Genomic DNA, 14,062 nt, shown 5'->3' with positions numbered 1-14,062 from the left:
CATATCAAGCCTATACCACCTTAACATTGTCTCCTCCTGCCTATAAAGCCTGCACTGTCTAATTACTCTTTGCTGGTTTATTGAAGTGATTAACTCACAACTCCAGCTTGTATCCTGGTGTAAGAAAGTACTCGGCTGCATTTAAACTACTTCACTTGCACACCTTGGCAAAAGCGCTGCTTGTTGTCTTCCTACCTGGCTTCCTCTGACGTCACTGCAAGCCATTCACTCCTCACACGCTGCTCAGGCCTGGCAGCGTTCCAACTTCACAGCGTGCACAGACTTCCAGCTGCTCTGACACAGCCTTCCGGATCTCAAGCACTCACAGTGCCTTCAGCTTGCAACAAGTATAGCGACACATGAGGTTATCAGGTTCCGTATAAGCTTTTACTTGTAGTGTTCTAAGTCTGCTAATCTCACTACTTCCATATTTAAGCTTGCCATAATATTGACATTCCTCTATGTGTTACACTGTATAAATCTGCCAGCAAGCTACTAGCACTACCATTACTAAATGGTTATATTAACTCCTCACCTGCAGTGTGCCATATTAAACATGCTATGAGTACTAATCAGGGTATTTTCCTTAACTAGTTACTGCTCCTGTCTTGAGAAATATATATCCTTTGTTCTGCCTCTAAAGCATTCCTGTATTCATTACTCTTTGATATTGGAAGCTTATTGAGGCAATATAAATACAGATTAGGATTATATGCTTCCTTACTAGCAAGCATATTTCCCAGTTTGTTACATTAACATATTACCACAGTTCTACTTCTAAAGTACTAAAGATAAGTAAAGAATTGTCACATAAACAAGTGATTTCTTACAATTTGACACCTATTACACCTGGCATTCTCATGACTTATATGTATAATTGTTGTATATATGAATATTTTTATATAGACACTATCTCTATTATGTATATATGTTACACACTGTAAGTAAATTGATTGTAGACACTTTCGAACATTTACAGGGGTGTGCTGGATTATAGTTAGATTAAGCCTTATATCTTTTATTCCTTGCTCAAATTCATACCTTATTCTAATTCAATCCAGCCCTAATGTTCTTTGCACATTGGTGTATATAAGGTATCACTCTCCTTTTCTATTATCTCTCACACATTTTCACACACTTGCTAAAGAGCATTTATTAATATTATGTCAGACCTTCACTTATGGTTAATCCTTTATTATATTTTTTACCAGGTCATTTACTAAATAGAATACACGTTTTAGAGAAGGTTACCCATAATCCCTTCACAAACCTAAACACACAATATATTTTAGAGATGGTCTTATATATTAATATGGCTCTATCACTTATAGTCATTTTGACACTTAATATGTTATAGGAATAGGCGTACACAATGGGTACCATCAACACACCAATCACCACTCTCTCTAGTATATAGATCTCACATATATGGCCCTCCCCCTTTTTATCGTAACTCTTTTATAGATAGATATATGTACACCATTCTCAGTGTGTTTAACAGTTAGGCTAACGACTGATCCATTTATATAGATAGAGTTATTACCTACTATCTTATTAAGGATATAGACTGCTCTACTAGTTCATGTCAGAACAATATATCTCATGATTATCCTAATATCATGTCAATACATTCCTTAGTTGCCTACCAAGTAATACACATTAGAGATCGGCGTATATCTTATCATGGTACTTTTACCAATAGTCTCCCTGATCTTTAACTCTGTCATAAGGATGGGCGTGTACAATGGGTGTCATTTACGGTCCAATCACTATCCATATTGAGTGTAGACGTCACACAGATATGGCCCTGCCCCTAATGTGTATTGAGAATGTTATATATAGAGCATTTACCATCATTGATATAGCGTGATTATTAGTGAGGTTCTAGATCGTTCTTTTTGCTTATGCTAGTAACCACTTTCATTATTGAAAATGTATTATCGTGGTTCAACACGTCACGAAATAGGCGTGTGAGTTCTAATAAGGCCATTGGCAGCTAGTTAATATGACGTTATCCATTGCACCCAATTATAACAAACCCTTTGTACATATGGCTCCGCCCCTCTTTTAGCTCAGTAACATCGAGAAAACAGTTACATATTTAATCATTTATCTACTCATTGGTACTTTTTTAAATCAGTAAAAGTTCATAATGATAACTTTTCATGAAGCATCACACTGTTAACATAGATCGAACCATCTCTGGGTTTTTTCAGAAACAAATAGCATTACGGTTAGTAACCACACCCACAAACACTTGGACACATAAGTAAATACAAAATTTGTATCCAGTAATAGTGACAGTGTAAGCGCATTGTGTTTTCTCTTTATCAATTCTAATAATGAGCCCACTATAATGCATTATGTTATATTACTTTTTAATATGTAGCAATGTGAAACCTTTTACAGCTATGGCATTTTTTAATGGGATTACTTTTCTAGGAATAGATGGGATGGTCACATTGTTGGATCTAATCTGATTGGCACTTTGTGTCAAATGTTTTTTTTTATGATGATATGTAATATAAATTTCGTACACTATGAGATGAATTGTTTTTTATGTTTATTTACATTTTATGCATTATATCACACTTGTGTTTTATATGGATGTTTTGTTTAGTTTGGTCACTATGACTCCCTTAATTGACACCCACACCAGGTGTTGCTTATTGTTTTTTGATAGATTGTATGGTATATATGGCAAGTGTTATTTTATTGTTTTTATGAAGCCTGATTAAACAACCACTGTTTGGTTGAGAAACGCGTTGCTTGATTTTATCTTTATATTAAAGTAAGTTTGGACACTTACCACTTGCCGCCATACTTTTATTTTTATTTAAATCATTTTATTTTATTTTACTCATTTACTCTCAATTATCAATTCACCTCAACCATGCATATATACATATATATATATATATATATATATATATATATATATATGCATATATATATATATATATATATATATATATATATATATATATATATATATATATATATATATATATATATATATATCTGGACTCCATTGATGAGTTTCCCAAGTATCCTGATCCACCGGAGGCCAGTCTGCTGGGTGACTGTTTGATTCCAGCTTGCTATATTTGCACCAAGAGGGGTGCTTTACCACATATTGCTGTAATAACACCAAAGTCAGTCTGGGTGACTGTTGTTATCCCAGTCTGTTTCACTGGCACCATAAGGGGTGCTTAACTCAACAACTTAAATAAAAAGCAAACTTTTATTGAAAGAGCAACGTTTCAGGGCTCCTGCCCCTTTCTCAAGCTAACACATACTAGTCACAGCACACAGTAAACAGGCGTGGCCAGACTGTTTTCCGACGGACATTTGGCCGACTGACATTTGTGTGACTGATAATATTCCGACATTCAAATGGCCGTCGGATAACAGTCCAGACACGAGATAAATAAATTAGATAGAAAGATTAGAAAGAAAGATTAGATAGAAAGATTAGATAGATAGATTAGATAGATAAGGATAGATACAGTCTTACCCAGACAGAGAACAACAAGACGTGCAGGGGTGGGACCCCTAGTTAGGTTCCCTGAGGTTGTGGCACCCGAGGCTCTGATTAGTACAGAGCACTCTGGAGCATATCTGCCTTCGGCCAAACTCTGGAACAAAGTCTCTCGGACATATGTCTGACGGACAAATGTGCTTCGGCATTCTGTCCGTCGGCATTCTGTCCGAGAACCGTAAAAAGGTATCCAATCAACCAATGGTGGGAGGGGCTATCTTACATGTTTAGCGGAGGTTGCAAAAAACACCATTGCCCTCTACCCTCTATTGCCGGCAGATCATAGGAATACCTATTAAAAACAAAAGCAGCTGAAAGCTAGATTTAAAGTGAAATGTACAAATTGTACTAGAGCATCTAAGACTCCTGTTACTAAGTTACAAAAAGAACATTATTCAGTCTATATTTATGAGTACATATTTTAAAGTTAATAACCTAGATAAAGAAATAACAGTTAGGATTGCTGTTATGTATAGTTAAACACTCTAAAAGAGCTAGGCTTTTGTTTAGTATTAAACTTTATTTTGAAATTACATGTGATTGTAATTTAAAGCTAAGTGTGGCAATTTCCTTTTTGTGAAATAAAAACTGCTCTTTCTTTCCTAAGATATGGAGAGTCCACCACATCATTAAATTACTAGTGGTAATATCACTCCTGGCCAGCAGGAGGAGGCAAAGAGCACCACAGCAAAGCTGTTAAGTGTCACTCCCCTACCCAAAATCCCAATTATTCTCTTTGCTTCTGTCAATAGAGGAGGTGAAGTTTGGTGTCTGAAGAAATTAATTCCTTTTTCGGGTACTTTTCCCTGCAAGCAAGGATTTGGGTTTAGCTGAGTCCACGTCAATGTCTTCAGTAGAGTAGTGGTGGCTTTTAAGCAGTTAGGAAGTTGTGAGGTAGTCCTTGCTTTGTTTCCTAACACATTGCTGCCCATGTTACAGAAAACCAGAGTTGGTTACTCTGTTCTTTCTTTTTCTACAGGTATCTGTAAGGAGTATGTGTCCTTTCACGACTTGTGAGCTGTCTTCCTGCCGGACAGCTAGACTGCAGGTAAGTGCTTTTGTCTTCTAGGTCTTCGAGACTTGCACTTCAGAAGTATATGTCAAATGCAGTAGATGGGGACATTTTTAAAATCCTTTATACAGGATTTTCTTTGGCAGTGGGCAGGCAGATTATGTATGTTGAGACTAAGGGGCATATTTAACAATGTGCAAGTGGACATAATACGAAGTAGCGTATCATGTCCGCTACACATCGTTCACATTGATAAATGCCACCAGCATACGCCATCAGATTCGGCCGCTAGCAGGGGTGTCAATCAACCCAATCGTATTTGATCGGGTTGATTTCTGTCCGCCGCCTCAGAGCAGGCGGATAAGTTATGGAGCAGCGGTCTTTAGAAAAGGGGCCTCAAGCTCCATATGGAGCTTGATAAATATGCCCCTAGGGGTTAATTTTCCCTTTATTGGGACATTTTTCCTCTTTGGTCTAATTTTGTTGAGATACTTTATTAGTATGTGTGTGGCTTATGTTTTATACAGGAATTTTTGTATAAACTTAAAATTTGGCAGTTGCTCTTCTTTGCTTGCTAAGCTAGAACAGGCTAACTGACAGACTTCTTGAGCATTTGTTTTGAATTTCAATCTCTTCAGTGTCGATCTACTATATGATCGTTTTATTGACTTCTGGCAGCCAAATTGTGTATAAGTGTTACGGTAAGGCACCTCCGCCTGTATGAGGTGTAGGGGGCCTGATTGGTTTATTAAGTTTATTAAGCGGCTGTGGTATTAAAAAATGTTAAAGTGACAGTATATTTACAAAAAATTCTACAATTTGGGGAACTTTTTATTTAGTATTATGGACATGGACCAAGACTCTGTGTCTTTTGACAAATGCTTGTTATGCCTTGAGGAACAAATTGTTTTGCCTATGCAATTCTGTGCTGCATGCTTAGCTAGAACACTTCAATTTAAAGATAAATTGTTGCCTTCTGAGCCCAATGTCTTCAAGGTTGATTCTGTTCAGGCAATGCCACAGCTTTCTCCTCAAACGTCCCAAGCCTCTATGGCATCACATACAGTGTACTGCAGTTCCTTTCAACCTCCTGGAGGAGTTTATTTGCCTGTAGTTTTTGCTGCACAGGTATCTTCATGCGAATTCTGCAGCATTATCTGCTTTTCTTATTTCATTATATGCTGGGAAAACGCAAGAGGAAAAGTAGACATTCAGATAGTAAGGTTTCTTTTCTACCTACTGCTACGCAGGTTGCCCTCCCTCATAAGTCTGATGAGGAGGTTACGTCGGTAGCCTCCGAGGGTGAAATCTCAGATTCTGACAGTATTATTCCTTCAGTAATCTTCAGATTTAACCTTAAACTTCTTTGTGTACTGTTAAAGGAGGTATTGACTACTTTGGACGACACCGATACTTCTGTCATTGTCAACTCTAAGAAGTCTAGTAAACGTAATAAATACTATGATGTTCCTTCCTCTGTTGAAGTCTTTCCTGTCCCAGACCGTGTGACGGAGAGTATTTCACAGGAATGGGAGAAGCCAGGGATTCTTTTCTCCCCGTCTCCGGTATTTAAAAAGATGTTTCCTGTTGCTGACTCTATTAAAGATTCTTGGCGCACGGTGCCTAAATTAGAAGGGGCTATTTCTACTCTGGCTAAGAGAACTACAATCCCCATAGAGGAAAGCTGTTCTTTTAAAGATCCCATGGAGAAAAAGCTGGAAGGTCTTCAATGGCAACCTGCAGTTTGTATTGCCACATTAGCAACTGCGGCATCTTATTGGTGCAACGCCTTGTCTGAATCAATTATAGTAGAGGCTCCGTTGGAGGAGATAAAAAATAGGATTAAGGCTCTCAAATTAGCCAAATTCTTTATTTCTGATGCTAACATGCAAGTTATTAGACTGGGAGCCAAGATGTCTGGTTTCTCTGTCCTAGCCCATAGGGCATTGTGGCTAAAATCATGGTCAGCTGATGTTACCTCTAAGTCCAAGCTTCTGGCACTTCCTTACAAGGGTAAGACCTTGTTTGGACCTGGTCTGGCAGAAATAATTTCTGATATTACAGGTGAAAGAGTCTTTTCTACCGCGAGACAAGAAGAACAGACTCAAAGGACGTCAAAGTAATTTTCGTTCCTTTCGTAACTTCAAAGATCAAAAGTCTTCCTCTCCCTCTTCCAAGCAGGAGCAGTTCAAGTCTTCTTGGAAGCCCAATCAGTCTTGGAATAAGGGCAAGCAATCAAAGAAACCATCAGCTGAATCTAAGTGAGCATGAAGGGTTGGCCCCTGGTCTGAGATCGGATCAAGTGGGGGGCAGACTTTCCCTGTTTGGTCAAGCATGGAAATGAGATGTCTCAGATCCTTTACAAAACTAATTTACAAAACTAATTTAAAACTTTCCCTCCCAGGGGCATATTCCACCTCTCAAGATTATCTGCAGACCAGGTAAAAAGAGAGACTTACTTGAACTGCGTTCAGGACCTTTCCTCCCTGGGAGTGATTGTTCCAGTTCCAGTAAGGTAAAAGGATTCTGTTTGTGGTTCCCAAAAAAGAGGGAACTTTTCAACCCATTTTAGGCCTAAAGTGCCTCAACAAGTTTCTCAGGGTCATTCAAAATGGAAACCATTCGTTCCCTTCTTCCTTTGGTCCAAGAGGGTCAGTTCATGATGACCATAGACCTGAAGGAAGCGTATATTCATGTTCCCATCCACAGGGATCATCACAAATTCCTGATATTTTCCTTTCTAGACAAACCCTTTCAGTTTGTGGCTCTTCTGTTTGGACTTGCCACAGCTCCCAGAATTTCTGGTTCTGAGGGCTCTCTTGGCAGTTATCAGGTCTCGGGGAATTGCAGTGGCGCCATACCAGGACGACATATTGGTTCAGGTGCCATCTTTTAAACAAGCAAACCCTCATAGAGATCTTGTTGTCTTTTCCCTTGTTCCAGCTACAAGGGTGGTTTTCTTAGGGACCATAATAGATTCCCTATCTATGAAAATGTTTCTGATGGAGGTCATAAATCCAAAATTCTCTCCTCTTGCCTCTCTCTTCAGTCTACTGTTCGGCCATCTGTGGCTCAATGTATGGAGGTAATTGGTCTGATGGTCACTTCCATGGACATCATTCCCTTTGCTCGATTCCATTTGAGAGCTCTGCAATTATGCATGCTCAGATGATGGAACGAAGACCATTCAGATCTATCTCAGAGGATAGATCTAGACCAGTCCACAAGAGACTCTCTTCCATGGTGGCTTTCTCAGGATCATCTGGCTCAGGGCACATGCTTCTGGAGACCTTCCTGGGTGATTGTGACCATGGACTCCAGCCTGCTAGGCTGGGGAGCAGTCTGGGACTCATTAAAGGGGCAGGGACTATGGACTCAGGAGAAGTCTGCTCTCCCCATAAACATCTTGGAGTTGAGAGCAATTTACAATGCTCTGATGGCTTGGCCTCAATTGTCCTTAGCCCAGTTTATCAGGTTTCAGTCGGAGAACATCTCCTCAGTGGCTTACATCAACCACCAGGGAGGAACTCTGAGTTCCTTAGCCATGAAGGAGGTGGCACAGATTATTCAGTGGGCGGAAGCTCACAATTGTTGTCTATCTGTCATCCACATTCTTGGAGTGGACAACTGGGAAGCGGATTTCCTGACCAGACAGACATTTCATCCCAGGGAGTGGCTCTACATCCGGAGGTGTTCTCCAGGTTAACCCTCAAATGGGGGGTGCCAGAGTTGGATCTGATGCCGTCTCTGCAGAACGCCAAGCTTCCAAGGTACGGTTCAAGGTCAAGAGAGCCTCAGGCCACTCTGATAGATGTTCTGGCGGTTCCTTGGGGTTTCGGTCTAGCAAACCTGTTTCCTCCATTTGCGCACCTTCCACGAGTTATTGCTCATATCAAACAAGAGAGAGCATCAGTAATTCTAATAGCTCCTGCATGGCCTCGCAGGATCTGGTATGCAGACCTAGTAAAGATGTCATCTCAGCCGCCTTGGAGGTTGCCTCTGAGGAAGGACCTTCTATCTCAGGGTCCATTCCTCCATCCAAATCTCGTTTCTCTGAAGCTGACTGCTTGGAGATTGAACGCTTAAGGGACACTGAACCCACATTTTTTGCTTTCGTGATTCAGGTAGAGCATGCAATTTTAAGCATCTTTCTAATTTCCTCCTATTATCAATTTTTCTTCGTTCTCTTGCCATCTTTATTTGAAAAAGAAGGCATCTAAGGTTTTCTTGGTTCAGAACTCTGGACAGCACTTTTTTACAGGTGGATGAATTTATCCACCAAACAGCAAGGACAACCCAGGTTGTTCACCAAAAATGGGCCGGCATCTAAACTTACATTCTTGCATTTCAAATAAAGATACCAAGAGAATAAAGAAAATTTGATAATATAAGTAAATTAGAAAGTTGCTTAAAATTGTATGCTCTATCTGAATCACGAAAGAAAAAAATGGGTTCATTGTCCCTTTAGTTCTGTCTAAGCTTGGATTTTCTGAGTCGGTCATTGAGACCATGATCCAGGCTTGCAAGTCTGTTACTCGAAAAATTTACCATAAGGTATGGCATAAATACTTTTATTGGTATGAATTTAAGGGCTAATCTTAGAGTAGAGTCAGGATTCCTAGAATTTTGTCTTTTCTCCAGGAAGGTCTGGAGAAAGGGTTGTCAGTCAGTTCTCTGAAAGGTCAAATTTCTGCATTATCTATTTTGTTACACAACCGTCTGGTGGCTGCAAGAATCAGGCATGTGTTTAAACCTGTTGCTCCTACTTGGAGCCTTAATCTTGTTCTTAAAGTTTTGCAGCGGGCTCCGTTTGAGTCAATGCATTCCATAGATATTAAGTTGAAATCATGGAAGGTTTTGTTTCTTATTGCTATTTCTTCTACTCTGAGAGTTTCGGAACTCTCAGCTTTGCAGTGTGATTCGCCTTACCTTATCTTTCAAGCGGATAAGGCGGATCTTCCTACTAAATTGGGGTTTCTTCCTAAAGTGGTTTCTGATAGAAATATTAATCAGGAAATTGTTGTTCCTTCTCTCTGTCCCAATCCTTCTTCTCATAAAGAATGTCTGTTGCACAACTTATATGTTGTGCGTGCTCTAAAATTCTACCTACAGGCGACTAAGGATTTTTGCCAGTCTTCTGTCCTGTTTGTTTGTTTCTCAGGAAAGTTTAAGGGTCAGAAGGCTACTTCTAATTCTCTTTCCATCTGGTTGAGAATGAGAAGTATGATTTGTTTTGATTATTAGACTGCTGGACTGCAGCCTCCTGAGAGAATTACAGTTCATTCCACTAGGGCTGTCTCCCATTCTTGGGCTTTCAAAAATGAAGCTTCTGTGAAACAGATTTGCAAGGCTGCAACTTGGTCCTCTCTGCATACTTTTTCCAAATTTTCCAAATTTGATACTTTTGCCTCGGCAGAGGCCTCTTTTGGGAGAAAGGTTCTTCAAGCGCTGGTGCCTTCTGTTTAGGTCTGCCTGTCTTTTTCTCCCTCCCTATTGATTCTGTGTCCTCTAGCTTGGTTATTGGTTCCCACTAGTAATTGAATGAAGTTGTGGACTCTCCATATCTTAGGAAGAAAACAAAATGTTTGCTTACCTGATACATTTCTTTCTTTCTCGATATGGGGAGTCCACGACCCCACCCTTTTATTTTGACTAAACCTCAGGCACCTCTACACCTTTGTGTTATTCCTTTTCCATTTCCCTTTGGTCGAATGACTAGGGATTATGGGTAGGGGAGTGACACTTAACATCTTTACCAGGGTGCTCTTTGCCTCCTCCTGCTGGCCAGGAGTGATATTCCCACTAGTAATTGAATGATGTTGTGGACTCTACATATCCGGAAAGAAAGAAATTTATCAGGTAAGAACATTTTCTCTGGCTGTGAAAAAAACAAAGGTAAGTTTTTAATCAGTGCCCCTGTTTTTAATAGTATTTTTAAAAACTGGGCTTTCATTCATCAAAGTTTACCTTCACTTTAATATTCCTTTCCACTGTATCATGTGACAGTCATCAGCCAATCACAAAATACATATATTCATATAATATATTCATATAAATACTTATATTCTGTGAATCCTTGCACATGCTCAGTAGGAGCTGGTACCTCGGAAAGTCTGCATTTTGATAATGAAAGTAAACTGGAAAGTTGTTTACTATTGCGTGCACTATCCGAACTATGAAAGTTTAATTTTGACTTTTCACTGATCCCGGTATCAATAATTTGTGCTTTGTACTTTACTCAAATTGGAAAAACTCCTCTAGTATTTATAATAATAGGAACCCATTCCTTCATCTCCCACCCCTTCATCCCCAGGAACTCCAAATCATTCATTCTAATAAAATAAAACATTCTAAAAATTAATACGAATGCAAGAAAAAACATTGATTGGTATATAAATAAAATATATATATATATATATATATATATATATATATATATATATATATTTATTTATTTCTGCATCAACATTTTACAGTCATATATGTTCATTAGAAACCTTAAAGGGACAGTCTACTCCAGAATGTTTATTGTTTAAAAAGATAGATAATCCGTTTATTACCCATTCCTCAGTTTTGCATAACCAACACAGTTATAATAATACACGTTTTACCTCTGTGATTACCTTGTATCTAATCCTCTGTAGACTGCCCCTTATATCAGTTCTTTTGACAGACTTGCATTTTAGTCAATCAGTGCTGACCCATAAATAACCCCATGAAAGTGAGCACAATGTTATCTATATAGCACCTATGAACTAGCCCTGTCTAGCTGTGAAAAACTGTCAAATTCGCTGAGATAAGAGGCACCCTTCAAGGGCTTAGAAATGAGCATATGAGCCTACCTAGGTTTAGCTTTCATACCAAGAGAACAAAGCAAATTTGATGATAAAAGTTGTTTAAAATTGCATGCCCTATCTGAATTATGAAAGTTTAGTCTTGACTAGACTATCCTTCAAATCTTATAAATGCCTCCTAGAGCCTGTCTCACCTATGTGCCCAAGTGTGCCATCAGAGGCGATAACAATCAAACTATTGCATCCCAGCAATATGCCCAAATTGCACCTCAGATCAGATGCATGTTCACCATGGTCCCTTTTATTTAAATATACATATATATATGTTTTCAGTAATTAGACCTCATATCAGGTTTGTGATCCCCTCTAGCTACTGAACTTTTTTGTTTTTTTATTTACTTGTGAGCAACATGCTATTTTGTGATACCAAAGCACACAGGGAGTTCAAGAATGAGGGATGGGAACTTTTGCAGTGAGTACTGTCCTGTCTTAAACCTTTTTCTTTCTTTCTTTTTAAATATTAGCCCAAAAATCAAAAGTGTAGCATCTGTTACAAATGATTTTTATCAAATTTAGGAGTCAATCAATCACAATCCTTTAAAAAATATTATCTAATGATTATCAACAGAAAATCACCAGTAAAGTTTTGTGATCAACCCCTTAGTTAGGTCCAGCAATTTTTCAGTTAATCTTTAGTCTGTCAATTTTAAATACAGATGAGGCTGCTGTGCACACTTTTAGGTAGGTTTCCACATTTCCTTTGAATCATTTATGTAAAAGTTTTACATATATTTTGCAAACCCTGAAAAGCTCAATAGATTTGTTTTTTCTGTTTTGCTTAAAGGGACACTGAACCAAATTTTTTTTCTTTCGTGATAGAGCATGACATTTTAAGCAACTTTCTAATTTACTCCTATTATCAAATTTTCTTCATTCTCTTGGTATCTTAATTTGAAATGCCAGAATCTAAGTTTAGATGCCGGCCCTTTTTTGGTGAACAACCTGGGTTGTTCTTGCTAATTGGTGGATAAATTCATCCACCAATAAAAAAAGTGCTCTCTAGAGTACTGAAACAAATAAAGATAGCCAGAGAACGAAGAAAAATTGATAATAGGAGTAAATTAGAAAGTTGCTTAAAATTGCATGTTCTATCTGAATCACAAAAGAAAAAAATTGGGTTCAGTGTCCCTTTAATAGAATATTATTAATAATGTTTCTTTATATTGTTTGTATAATTCTATATTTATGAAGGTTAAACTTTACATATAAAATGGTTGATCACCAAGTTGCAACATTCAGCATTTGAGAAATCAGTGGAAAGAGCCCTTTCTGGGATGAAGGTGAATGTCCTATTTAGACCAGGATGTTGTCAAAGCTTCCAATTAGCAGATAATTAACTGCAACACATGATATTTCAGCCTAATATCTTTCCAAAAGAATAGGAACAAACAAGGTCTGAGCAATAAAACAAAGATTAATTAGCCCTTTTTAATAAAGCCAAAGAAAACCTTGCAAACCCACCTCATTACAATTACAGCTTGTTTGAATATTGCAGCATTCTATACTTACATTAAAAGCCAATGTGGGTTCCTGCTCCAATAATCTGTAGTTTGGATTATTTTCTCCTTTTGCATAGTATGCACAAAAGCTTTGAGTTTGGGTCAAATACTGAAAGGCAGAGCTACCTTGTTAAATATTTCCTTCATGTAATTTTATTTTTAACTGCATGCAGTAAATTGAAATATAGCTTAAAATGACATTCTCTGTAGGAACTATTAACGTTTAATTTTGTCTTTCATCTCCCTTGAGGCTAACTCTTATTTTAATAATTGCAATTGTAGGGACTATATAAGCAAAATAGTGTTATATATAATGTCGCACAGTCAGCCTGTTTTTACCTCTGACATAAGTATCTTAAAGCAAATTAGCTATTTCAGATCACAATAGCTTACAAAATCAAATGAGTCATTTCAGGTCACAATAACTTTAAAAAAATGAGTTAACTATTTCAAATTACAATAACTTCATAAATCAAATTAGTTATTTAACATCAAAATAACTTCCAAAATCAAAATTGCTTTTTCAGATCACAATAACTTACTAACCAAAAATTGCTATTTCATATCACAATAACTTAAAAATCAAATTAGCTATCTGAGGTTAGAGACACTTAAAATGTCTAACCAGTTATTTTGAACCGCAATTTATAATAAGACACAAAAACCACCATAATATTTGAAATCAATTTGTTGAGATACTTTTGAAAATAGGAATCCATGTATGTAAGAATAATTGAACTTGACCATTATAATCTATTACACATTGGCCTCTATGTATTAAACACTGTATGGACAAGGTCGTTCTCAACTGTCCACACAGCTTCATGGCGTTTGGGCAGCAGACCCTGCATGTCCGCTTCTGTATGTTCCATTACAGACTCAAGCACTCGTGTAATGACGCACCCTTTACTTGCACAACAGATTGTAAGAGAGAAGGGCCTGTCAATTACACTGAGTGATTTCTCTCTGCCAACTCAGGGGTCGCGGAGATTGTAAGATGCAGCAGCCTGTGAGAGTAACATCATCTCTAGAAATACTAAGCAAAACTTAAAGGGACATGAAACCCAAATGTTTTCTTTCAGAACATGTCATTTTAAATACATTTCCCATTTATTTCTATTATCTATTTTGTTTTGTTCTCTTTGTATCCTTTGTA

General features: G+C 37.9%; 1 protein-coding gene across 1 annotated transcript in view; it reads left to right on the top strand.

Annotated features, from left to right (window-relative positions):
* The first annotated feature begins 344 nt into the window (after positions 1-344).
* The window catches only part of SEZ6L (seizure related 6 homolog like), a 371,674-nt gene continuing 357,956 nt past the window's right edge, over positions 345-14,062 (top strand). Inside the window, exon 1 of the mRNA XM_053702089.1 lies at positions 345-372. The gene's annotated coding sequence lies outside the window, so the exon portion shown is untranslated. The remainder of the gene's footprint in view (positions 373-14,062) is intronic.

The sequence above is a fragment of the Bombina bombina genome, chromosome 2 (assembly GCF_027579735.1).
Source record: "Bombina bombina isolate aBomBom1 chromosome 2, aBomBom1.pri, whole genome shotgun sequence".
Classification (NCBI taxonomy): domain Eukaryota; kingdom Metazoa; phylum Chordata; class Amphibia; order Anura; family Bombinatoridae; genus Bombina; species Bombina bombina.
Note: the sequence above shows the minus strand (reverse complement) of the source record. Positions and strands in the feature narration are given on the sequence as shown.